The sequence below is a fragment of the Oryctolagus cuniculus genome, chromosome 17 (genome assembly GCF_051225735.1).
Source record: "Oryctolagus cuniculus isolate XC-2025 breed Fujian yellow rabbit chromosome 17, ASM5122573v1, whole genome shotgun sequence".
Lineage (NCBI taxonomy): Eukaryota > Metazoa > Chordata > Mammalia > Lagomorpha > Leporidae > Oryctolagus > Oryctolagus cuniculus.
Window position 1 is genome coordinate 7297574 of NC_142883.1, and position 12446 is coordinate 7310019.

General features: G+C 54.9%; 1 long non-coding RNA gene across 2 annotated transcripts in view; it reads left to right on the plus strand.

Moving 5' to 3' along the window:
* The window catches only part of LOC103351609 (uncharacterized), a 174997-nt gene that overhangs the window by 45771 nt on the left and 116780 nt on the right, over positions 1–12446 (plus strand). The gene's annotated exons all lie outside the window — the stretch shown is intronic.

Below are 12446 nucleotides of genomic sequence, written 5' to 3' on the forward strand. Positions count from 1 at the left end.
TCTGAAGCCAGGAGCCGGGAGCTTCTTCTGGGTCTCCCACGTGGGTACAGGGGCAAGGACTTGGGCCATCTTCTACTGCTTTCCCAGGCCACAGCAGAGAGCTGGATGGAAAGTGGGGAAGCTGGGACTTGAACCGGCGCCCACATGGGATGCTGGCACTGCAGGCGGCGGCTTTACCATCTATGCCATGGCGCTGGCCCCAAGGTGCCATTTTAAAGCTGGAAGAATAATGCAGCCTGGTCTGTCTCCTGGCCTGTCCATTTTGTTGCCACCTGGTCTGGACAACCGTGAATCACCACTAGGGATCCGTTCTGTGCTGCCCGCCTCACCCTGTACGCTTATCTGAACGAGATGCAAGGCCTCCCCAGGGGCTGGGCTACCTCCGGGCGGGTTGTGCAGGCCGAAGCCTGTTCCTGGGTAGCAAGAGGCAGTGGCGACCCAGGGAGCCCGTTTCCTGCTGTTGGGCTGCTGTTGGGGACAGTCCTCCTAGGGGACCAGTTTTTGTGGCTCTGTATTCTCTTTTGTGCTCCCTTCATTTCCTAAATACTTTGGTTAATTAAGAGCAAAGGGAGGGGCTGGCTCTGTGGCGTCGCGAGTAAAGCCACTGCATGCAGTGCCAGCATCCCATGTGGACGCTGGTTCGAGTCCTGGCTGCTCCTCTTCTTATCCAGATCTCTGCTGTGGCCTGGGAAAGCAGTAGAAGATGGCTTAAGTCTTTGGCTCCTGCACCGGCATGGGAGACCTGGAGGAAGTTCCTGGCTCCTGGCTCCTGGCTTCGGATTGGTACAGCTCCGGCCGTTGTGGCCATTTGGGGAGTGAACCAGCAGATGGAAGATCTGTCTTTCTCTGCCTCTGTCTCTCTGTAACTCTGCCTTGCAAACAAATAAGTAAATCTTAAAAAAAAAAGGAGGGGGGGGAGTCCTGAGCACTTGTGCTGCCTGCCTGATTCGTGGGACTTTGAAAGCTGGTCAGCTTGAATTGTGTTTGTTTTGGAGTGGTTTGGGAACAGAACAGGTGAAGATGAATAGATTCTCTTCTTCAGGGGACAGCGAAGGGACTTGCCATTAACTGGGCTGGGTGTACCTACAAAGCAGTGTGTGTTTCATATATGTGTGCAGGTGCACATGTGTGTGTATGTGTGTGCGCGTGTGTGTATACCTGGGCCCGCACTTCCTGGCTGGCCTGTCTAGTGTGCACAAATAGGTGCAGGACTATAAATAACAGCCACAAATGAAGGCCTCGGCCTGCAACACCGCCCTATTTTATGCAGCAAATGAGGCGTTCAGATCTCCTTAGGAGACCGCGTCCAGCGAGCAGCAGCTCCGGGAAGGGGCTGGCGGAGGTTCCCGGGATTCCGCACCACCCCGGCCTGTGGTTAGGAGGAGAGACGGGTTGTGAGGCTTGGGACATGTTGTCCTGGGCTATCCTTGTGCTGCCTCTGAGGGTGACGCTTGGCTTTGGTGCCCCAAGCGGTGTAGACCCCAGCTGTGGGACTGCTGATCTTCCCATGCAGCGTCCTGTGGATGTCACTTGTAGGTTTGTGTGTGCCAGTGCGTGTGTGTATGCACATGCATGTGCATGTGTGTGTGTCTGTTTGTCTCAAGCAGTCCTGAGAGAAATCCAGGAGGTCCAGGAGGTCATTGTCATCACCAGGTTACAAGACAGGCAGAGGCTTCCCTGAGGGCGGGCAGCCAGCTGGGCTCAGCTGCACTGAAGTAGGGTATGGCACCCACCGAGCCTACGGCTATGCAGTGTTACTTTTCCTCCTTGGAATGGGGACAGACATCAAAAGCGAAGCTGGAAGTCAGAGTGTACCCTTAGGGAAGTTATTTAAGTGCTGTGCCTCAGTTTCCCCATGTGGAAAATGGGTGGAGTAAAAATAAAGGCTTCTCTGTGTGAAGACTGCATGGGTTAGTGAGTAGGAAATGCGTGGTGTCTGGTACTGGTGATGCCCGCAGTGTGTAGTTGCCATTATTGGGGTGAGCAAGGTGATTATCAGGAGGTGAACTGGAAGCCTGTGGGGAGTGCTAGAAGAGACAACATAAAACACGCCTTGGGAATGGCCGTGGGCCTGGGCAAAGCTGTGTGCCTACACGGGCAGTCCGCTGGCTCGTGGGGTGGCTGGCGCGGTCTGCATCAGGTCTCCAAGGAGGAAGCGTGAGGAGCAAGCCGTGGGGTCAGGGACAACATGTGGTGACAAGGACACGGCCGTGATGGAAAGGTGCAGGGTTCAGTGTCTCAGAGAGCGGGCGTCCCAGGGATGGAGCACCTGAGAGGGCGGCCCCGGCCTTCTGGGAGAGGCCAGCCAAGGCAGAGAGATGCCTCCGGGTTGAACACGTGCAGAACGAGCGAGTGACCTTGGGCTGGCAGGGCGGGAGGGTGGGGGCAGCCAGGGACCCTGCCACCACGGGATGTTGCACGCAGGGAACTTTGTGGGAACATAGTGCCTGTGGCATTGTGGTCCTTTCTTGGGGTGAGCTGGAGCCTTCCGTGTGGGTGGGCGTGCAGTGGGGGTAAGTAGGGAGGTAGGGATGCCTCACAGATCCAAAGTGCAGGGCACAGGGGCTGGGTGGACCTCGTGCCGTCAACCTGTGGGCTTCCCGCCAGCCGCCACCTTAGCCAGCGTTTCCCACACGGCTTCTCTCTCAGTGGCAGGGCTTGGTCCTGGTGTCGATGCGGGGCCTCACCCCAGACCCCAGCTCAGGTGGGCAAGGAGCCAGGCCTGGGGATCTGAATCAGGCACCGTGCAGCGCCCCAAGGGTCAAGGGGGACCCTCATGGGGTGATGGCCACGCAAATGGAAGCAGTGAATTTCCCAAGCGGCATTGGAGAGGCGCCCCCTGTGGGGACCAACACCACACCCTGCGGCCAGTCTGGGAGAGTCGGTGAGGGCAAGAACACAGCCACTGACCCTGGAATGTCCTGTGGGTGCAGAAGAGCTGTTTCCCTCGCTCACACCCTTTGTGGTCCCTAGGGCAGACCACTGCTGTGGCCTGAGTGCATGTCCCCCACCCCCACCCCCACCCCCACACCCCCGGGTTGCTTGTAGAAACCTTGGGGCTGGCGCTGTGGGGTAGCAGGTAAAGCTGCTGCCTGGGATATCAGCGTCCCATATGGGAGGAGTAACTGTTCGAGTCCCAGCTACTCCCCTTCTGATCCAGCTCTCTGCTAATGTGCCTGGGGAAGCGGCAGGAGATGGCCCAGAAAAGCACTGGAATGGCAGTGGAATGAATGCAGGGTTTGGGACGATCTCTGCTTGCCTTTGTCATTGTTTGATTAATTCACTGCTTTGCAGAAGCCCTCCTGGCTGGAACCAAGCTCCTGGAGTGCGTTCCAGTCACTCTCCTGTCTCCAGGCAGGTGACCCAGAGGTGGAGCCCGCTTAGGTAACGGGAGTGTGGATCGGAGGAGGGGAGTGAGTGAATGACTGTTGACTGGGGCTGTTTCTGACAACTTGGCTCTAGTTGGACATCAAGCAAACCTATGATGATTAAAAAAAAATCTATATATGCAGGTTCTTGAAGAAGTTTATGGAAAAAATAGAATTAAGAGAGAAATTAATTTTGGTGCAAAAAACTCTGAAATCTACGCATAGTTTTGTTTAGAATACAGAGTTCTCCAGGAACTTTCGAGATACCCTGCTATGTATATGCGTGCTTTTTACTTAGGAAAAATATGTGTAAAATGCACAGAATTTGTACTTAGGTTTATGTTCCTGCAACTACTGTCCAAATCAAGATAGGATGGAACCTTCCTCTTCCCAGCAGTCTGGAAGGTGCCCCGTGGCTGTCCCTCCCGCCCCCACCGTAGCTGCTGTCTATGGCTGTTACATTGTGAACAGGGAGGGCTCCGCTCTCAGGGCTCAGGGGCTGACAGACAAGCCCACCCAGAGAGAAAGAAGCCCTCTCTCCTTATGGAGGTGTTGCTAGCTCACACTGGACTTTAAAAGTGCAACTTGGTGCATCCCGGGATATTTTTTTTTTTTTTTTTTTTTTTTGCTGAAATATTGAGACGCCACATTTTAAGAAGACTTTTTATTCACTTGCAGACTTTTATCTGGCCGAGTTTCCATCCCGAGGGCTTTCCTTTCTACTTATCTGACAAACCATAAATTTTATTTCCTTCAAGGGCAAAACCAAGCTCCTTCTAGCACACTCACGGCCCAGGGTTTCAGAGCCAGCTGCCCTTTCCAACCTGCGTCTCTGGTTCAGCGTGTTTTCTTTTTCGTGGAGCTGGCCTTTACAGGAGGGGCCCAGGCTGCGGGCTGCTCTGGAGAGAGCTGCCTGCTGGCCCGTCCAGCGGGAGGAGAAGGTTCCAGAGACTTCTCGATCCTCAGCCCGGGCTGGGTGGCCGCGGCAGCCACCGACCTTCTCACTCCTGGTTGCGTTGCCGTCTTTCTCTGCCTGCCTCCGTTGTTTCTCGCTTCTTGCTTTCTGGTTTGCTGTCCTCTTTGTCCTTTCGAAGGGGCAGGCGCTTGGACTTTGCACAGCTCCACGCCGCTTTTTACTGAGCCCTTGGCTTCCTGCTTTCCTGTAAGCTGCTAGCGATTGGTTGATGAGATGGTGTTAGCTTCTGCTCGAGGAAGCAGCCTCAGAAATGCTGGGGAGCCTTCCCGGGGTCCCCTGAATGCCCTTTGGATTGGCATCGGGTCTGGTCTGGTCTGGGGGGGGGGTTGTTAGGGACCCAGTGAGAGGCACCGTAGCTTTGCAAAGGTCTTTGTTGAAGGGTCTCGTTCCTGCTTCTCGCAGGTTGGGGAGAAGAAGGTTTAGAAGCGTGTTTACTTATGTTTGATTGTGATAAATATATATAAGGTACAGCCTTGTAGCCGTCTTCGGTGTGCAGATCTGTGGCGCTGAGAACCGTCGGAGCCTTATGCCAGCCATCACCAGCATGAGGCTTCAAAGTAGGAAGAGCACCCACGGAGCAGTGGCGCTCCGTCCCCTCCCGCAGCTCCTGGAGACCGTGGTCCTCCTGGCCGTCTACACGAGCGAGCGTGGCTACTCGGTGTCCCTCCTGTGAATCATGTCACGCGTATTTGTTTTCTTGGTGACTGGCTGATTTCGCTCATCTTCCGGGTTCCTCTCTGACACTGCATGTCGTAGGCATTCCCTTCCTGTTTAAGGCTGATTAATATTCCATTGTAGGCCGGCGCCGCGGCTCACTAGGCTACTCCTCCGCCTAGTGGCACCAGCACACCAGGTTCTAGTCCCGGTCGGGGTGCCGGATTCTGTCCTGGTTGCCCCTCTTCCAGGCCAGCTCTCTGCTGTGGCCTGGGAGTGCAGTGGAGGATGGCCCAGGTCCTTGGGCCCTGCACCCCATGGGAGACCAGGAGAAGCACCTGGCTCCTGCCATCGGATCAGCACGGTGCGCCGGCCGCAGCGCGCCGGCCGTGGCGGCCATTGGAGGGTGAACCAACGGCAAAGGAAGACCTTTCTCTCTGTCTCTCTCTCTCACTGTCCACTCTGCCTGTCAAAAAAAAAAAAAAAATTTCTGTATCAGTGGAGGAGGACGGGCAGACAGACCTTCCATCCTCCAGTTCGGTCCTCAGATGCCCACAGTGTCAGAGCTGGGCCAGTTGGAAGCAGGAGTGGGGGCCCAAGGGCTTGAGACGTCCTTGCTGCTCCCAGGCTGTGCTAATGGGAAGCCAGCACTGGGAGTGGAGCTGGGACTTGAACCCAGGCACTCTGATATGGAATGTAGGCATCACCAGTGGCATCTGAACTGATGTACCAAACACCTACCCCTAGCATAATTTTTTTTTAAGATTTATTTTATTTATGTGAAAGCCAGAGTTTCACAGAGAGGTAGAACCAGAGAAAGAGAGGTCTTTCATCTGCCAGTTCACTCCCCAAATGACTGCAATGCCAGAGCTGGGCTGATCTGAAGCCAGGAGCCAGGAGCTTCTTCCAGGTCTCCCACGCGGGTGCAGGGGCCCAGGGACCTGGGCCATCCTCCACTGCACTCCCGGGCCACAGCAGAGAGCTGGACTGGAAGAGGAGCAGGTGGGACTTGAACCAGATCCATATGGGATGCTGGCACTGCTTTAACTCACTGTGCCATAGCGCTGGCCCCATAGCATTTTTTTTTTTTTTTGACAGGCAGAGTGGACAGTGAGAGAGAGAGACAGAGAGAAAGGTCTTCCTTTTGCTGTTGGTTCACCCTCCAATGGCCGCCGCGGCCGGCGCGCTGTGGCCGGTGCACCGTGCTGATCCGATGGCAGGAGCCAGGTGCTTCTCCTGGTCTTCCATGGGGTGCAGGGCCCAAGTACTTGGGCCATCCTCCACTGCACTCCCTGGCCACAGCAGAGAGCTGGCCTGGAAGAGGGGCAACCGGGACAGAATCCGGCACCCCGACCGGGACTAGAACCCCGTGTGCCGGCGCCACAAGGCGGAGGATTAGCCTAGTGAGCTGCGGCGCCGGCCCCCCATAGCATTTTTAATACAAGTGCAACATGGACCGGACGTCTTACTGATTTCACAGCCGTGAGTCCCTGCTGTGTTCCTGACTGGGCACCTGTTACTGGGTCTGGCGGCTGAGATGGAGAACATGCAGGGGTGAGGCTCAGTTCCTGGGGGAGCCGATCTGCTTGCGTCCCTCATTTGCGGTGTTCATCGCACAGAAGGCTTTGAAGTGTGGTCTCGTATTCCGGCCTTGGCAAGCCAGCTTTCCTAGATTTCCAGAACTGTGATTAGCGATGTTTAGCCTGGGCTTAGAGGCCACAGATGGTGACGTGGGTTAGCGCTCAGCTGTTGGCAAGGCCAAGGAGGTAGGGATCATTTCATTGTTTTCTAAGTGAGTAGAATCGGAAGGCTGGGGAGTGATGTGTAATACAGATAGGAGTACCTCAAGGAGTTCTTGGAAAAACAGAATTAAAAGATAAGTTTAGGGGCTGGCGCTGTGGCATAGTAGGCTAAGCCTCTGCCTGGGGTGCCAGCATCCTGAATGAGTGCCGGTTCGTGTTCTGCCTGCCCCTCTTCCGATACAGCTCCCTGCTAATGGCCTGGGAGAGCAGTGGAAGATGACCTGAGTGCTTGGGCCCTTGTGCCCAGGTCGGACACCTGGAGGAAGCTCCTGGCTCCTGACTTCCAATCAGCTCAGCTCCAGCCACTGCAGCCATCTGGGGAGTGAACCAGCTGATGGAAGACCTCCTTCTCTGTCTCTCCCTCTCTCTCTCTGTAACTCTGCCTCTCAAATAAATAAATAAATCTTTTTTCAAAAAATATAACTTTATTTTGTGCCAGAAAATTTGAACTCCATGCATACATCGTTTTTTCCATGATACGTGTTTTTTTTGTGAACTCTGAAGACCTTTTATGGATGGATTTCAGAATATTTTTGCACTGAGATAAACGTATCTTTTAATTCCATCTCCCACAAACCTTTTGAGAGACTCTTGCAGATTTTGGGGGAGATTAATGGATCTAAAACACGTTTGTAAAGCACTGTCATAATAGTGGTCTTCCACAAAGTTCTGAAGGCCCTCTCCTGTGTGCTATGTTCCCTGCATCCCTTCGCATTAAAAGACTCCTCTTTCTCACTGACTCCTCTGCTCATCAGCCACTTTTCCTTGCACTAGGCACCGAATTAAGGTTCAGAGGAGAGAGAGGGAGGGAACTTCTGCTAAGCCCATGCTGATGCAACTCTTAGGGGAACCGGAGACTCCTGTGAGATGCCTGCAGATTCCTGTCGTGCCCCGAGGCTGGTTCCGCCTTTGTCTCTAACTCCCTGGCAGAGTTGGAGGGCCGTCTGGCCCACAGGCTGTCCGAGGCCTGCGAAGTCACATGGCACGGCCTTGCCAACGAAACCACAGACGGGACTCGGGATTCAATAAATTTATAGCAGGCTAATTTTTAAGTTGACAATTTTGTATGGCCTGTGGATGATGTTATAAATAGCCACATGGCCCTTGGCAGAAAAAAATGTTCTCTGCCCTTGCGCCTAGCCCGACACATGTATACACACACACACACACACACACACACACACACGCAGTTGAGTTTGACTTAATTCGTCCCTCTTGGCTGAGTGTCTAGAGTGTTCTCAGCACTTCTGGACATTTACCCTAAGGTCTGTATCTTCCTCGTCTACAGGCGGGATTCAGCAGATTATAGCCACTCGGGGCCTGGTGGTGGTGATCGTGAGAGAAGGAGTGGTTTGGGCCAGGGGTCCCTGCTCCCCAAGGAAGTGACTCTCTGAACCCAGGGGGTCACGGTCACTGTGCAGGTGCCCCCTCCTTCCTCGGCACAGAAACAGCCAGAAGCCACAGGGATTCCATCTGAGCCGGCAGTCCCGTCCTGGGTGAGACTCACACGACGGGCAGCCACCAGGGCGTGGCGAGAGGTGCACTGTTCTAGAAGGGCTGAGGACTGAATCCTGAAAATAAAGGGGCGTGGGGACACGTGGAAGAACCCTTCAGTGAGGTGAGATCTGGGCCAGGTCAGCAGGCTGAAGTGACCTTCAGAGTGTGCTGGATGGAGCCTGGCTTCCCCGTGCACGTCTGTGAGTCTGAGGCGAGGCGTCAACCTCCCTGGGCCCCTGTGTCCTTGCTGGTGGCATGAAGGAGGTTGACCAGATGCCCCGGGCGTCTGCGTCCCAGCCCTATTCCGGGCAGTGAGCGCAGGCCCAGCCTCGGGTGCACCCCCGTGGGCCCCTCGCTGGGTCTCTGGCACAAGCCTTTGGGAGCAGCCTCAGTAGAGTGTTTAATACACAGCCCTGCAGATCCTTGCAAGCCTTTCTGGGTAACACTTACTTCATTGCTCTTTGAAAAAATGAAAAAGAAAGAACACGGGGCTTACCAGACTCATGGTAATCAGGCCTGACAGGTGCCACTCAGAATTTTATTATTTAAAGCCACAATGATTTTCCAAATAACCTAAAAATATATAATCCAACCTCAAAATAGTGTCCTGTAACAGAGGCCAGGGAACCCTGTAGGAAATGAAGTCAGACTCTTGGCACCCCTTGTGTGCTGGTTCAGTGCCTTTGAACGTGTTCATGTACGGGAACATGGAAGCGGATCGAGTTGCAGGACGTGGCTGCCAGGGTCTCAGAGAGCTGGGGTGTCGCCCGGTACCTGAGCTGGCATGTCCCCTCGTCCGCGAAGGGGCCGACTTCCCATTGCCTGCGAGCATGAGTGCAGATGGGATAACCTTTATCAGCTGAAAAAAACAAAAATTTCAGCCACCCTCATGTCTGCAGGTTGTTCGGGTCTGTGTCTGGCCAGGTGGCGGCTGAGAGGCTGGAAGGCAGCTTGGTGCATTCACTACCTGCTTTCGTCCAGGCCCTGTGCTTCAGTTAACCTCTTTTTTTTTTTTTTTTTTTTTTTTTTTTTTTTTTTTTGACAGGCAGAGTGGACAGTGAGAGAGAGAGACAGAGAGAAAGGTCTTCCTTTGCCATTGGTTCACCCTCCAATGGCCGTCACGGCCGGTGTGCTGCGGTCGGCGCACCGTGCTGATCCGATGGCAGGAGCCAGGTACCTTATCCTGGTCTCGCATGGGGTGCAGGGCCCAAGGACTTGGGCCATCCTCCACTGCACTCCCTGGCCACAGCAGAGAGCTGGCCTGGAAGAGGGGCAGCCAGGATAGAATCCGGCACCCCGACCGGGACTAGACCCCGGTGTGCTGGTGCCGCAAGGCAGAGGATTAGCCTAGTGAGCCACGGCACCGGCCTTTAACCTCCTCTTATATATTTGTTCCTCAGGGTTATTGATCAAATATTGTTCCTATTTGTATCTCATATGAACATAATAATTAATGATCAGTGACACGGCATTAAACAACCTTGTGAGAAATCCAAGGGCCCTTCAAAATGTTCACAGAAATGAAATGAAAAGATAAATTTGTTTGCATGCAAAAAAAAAAAAGCTTGAAATCCATGCATAGCTTTTCATAAAAAACTTTGGGAGACCCCTTTGTGTGCATGGATTTCAAACTTTTTTGTACCAAAATAAACTTAGGTTTTGATCCCATGTTCCACAACTTTCTAGGTTTTGTGTGTGTGTGTGTGTGAGAGAGAGAGAGAGGCAAACGGAGAAAGACAAGGAGTGAGAGAGACAGGCGGAAATCTCTCATCCTCCGGTTCACTCCCCACATGCCTGCAACAGCCAGGGCTGGGCCAGGAGCGGGGAACCCAATCCAAGTCTCTCACCTCTGGGTGGTAGGGACCCAATCACTGGGGTCATCCCCGGAGCCTCCTAGCGTCTGCACTGACAACTGGGGCCAGGAATCGAACCCTAGGCTAAACACCCACTCCTCCAAGAACTTTCCGAAGTGCCTCATATCATTCCATTTTACAGATGAGGAAATCGAGGCCCACTGAGGTTAAGGGACTCATCCTGTGTCCACCAACGAGGATGGACAGGACAGGGTTTTGACTGTGGCTTGGACAGACTGGGGCTTTGGAGCTGGTGTGATTTCTGTTGCTGGCTCCCTAACCTGAGCCGGCAGCCCCAGGTGGGACCAGCCCGGCTGTCTTTCTGGGCGCAGGATTGGCAGGACTGGGCTGTTTTGCTGTGGGCCTGGCCCATGTGTGCCCCTCCCCAGCCAGCAGCTGTCAGAAGCCCAGCCCTGCAAGGCACCCACAGGAAGTTCTCTCTCCAGACCGGTCTCCAGGAAGCATCTCCGGGTGGCTTCCGAGCCGGGGAGAGGCCGGCCTGGCTGTTATTTGGTTTTCTCTGACTACATCTTTGTTTCTGCGGAACCCGGAGCCGCGCGGCTCTCGTGCCTCGGCTTAATCGGTGCTGCATGGAGCGCTCGCCTGGTTAAGTCAACACCCGTTGGAATATTACCTGTCTGTTAACCTGTCAGAATTGCTTTACAGTCCCCTTTCATCTCCCCCCCCACGGAATTTCCCCCCAGCTCTCTCTCTCCCCTGGCCTGCCAGCAGCCCCACCCCCACCCCCGCCCGAGTCATTAAATATTGTCAGAGTTCCACCACTTACAGCCCAGGCCTTGTTTGCCCAGGGCAGATAAATTGGTGTTGACTCTGTGATGCAAACCAAGGACGCTGGACTCCCAAGCCCCGAGAAAGCAACCACAGGGCCTGCCAGGTGGGCAGAGGCCAGAGGGGGCTGCGGGCCGGCTCTGCAGAGCCCAGGGGAGGCCGCACGGGGAAGGAGCCCTCCTCCTCCTCCTCCTCCTTCTCCTGCTCGGCCGCCCTCCCTGCTCCCTGGGGCTGCTGCAGCCCGGGCCAGCGCCAGCTGCCTTCGCTCCCTGCCTGCCTGCCGCACCCTCTCTGCAAACAGAGTTTATGCATTGGAGGGTCCTGGGGCCGTCCAGTCCTGAGCCTCCCGCTGGGCGCAGGCCGAGGCCTGGTTCTGGGCTTTGGTCTCGGGCTCGGTGAACGTGAACTCAAGGGTCTTTTGCAGCTGCACTTTGTACTGAACTGTGGTGCGATGTGTAGAACCAAAGGCACCCTTTTCACGCTTCTAAAAGTGTATACGGTTGGGTGGCGTCAAGGCCGTTCACCGTGAATTCCAGCACTCCTTTAGGGTCTCTGGATGACTGATGTGCAGAAATAACATGCACTGAAGGTATGCATTTTCGAGAGTTTGGACGTAGGCGTCTCCACCCCAAGGGAAGGGCTGGACCCCACAGGCTCTCCGCAGCCCCCGGCGACCACCCATCTCCTTTCCGTCTCTGAACTTTTGGCTGTTCTGGACGATTCATCCAAACAAAGCCATGCGATACGTGGCCTTTTGTGTCCAGCTTCTTCAAGATTTATTTATTTGAAAGGCAGAGTCATAGAAAGAGAGAGAAAGAGAGAGAGAGAGAGAGAGAGAGAGATCTTCCATCTGCTGATTCCCTCTCCAAATGGCTACAACAGCCAGGGCTGGGCCAGGCTGAAGCCAGAAGCCAGGAACTTCATCCGGGTCTCCCACATGGGTGGCAGGGGCCCAAGGACTTGAGCCGTCTTCCTCTGCTTCTCCCAGGCCGTGAGCAGGGAGCTGGGTCAGGAGCAGAGTCCCTAGGACTTGGAACCAGCACTCTGTGACGTGGGATGCCATTGTCGCAAGCGGTGGCTTAACCCACTGCACCACAGCACCGGCCCCCGTGTCCAGCGTCTTTCACGGTTCTGCAAGTCCACGTCTGCCTCCTGTCAGGGGTCTGCTGGGGACCCCTCGTGCCTGGCAGCTCTGACTGGTCCATGCGTGCCTTTGCCTTCCTGGGCACGTCCTTTAGCTCTTGCCTGAAGCTGCTAGGCTCCCCCTACCCGCTGCCCGCTCTGCCCGGGGGCTGCTGCCCTTCCGTACTCTGGATCAGAAATCTGACAGCTCATGGCACCGTTCCTCTTCGGACACAGGACCTCCGTTTTTAGCAGAGTGTGAGCCTCTCCCGGCTGTCACCTTGCTGTGTGTCTCAGTGGTCCCCGCTGTGAAACAGGTCCTGGGAGACTGAATGTACCAGGAACTGTCACTCCCTAGGCATGGTGCCTGATGTTTAGGATGTGT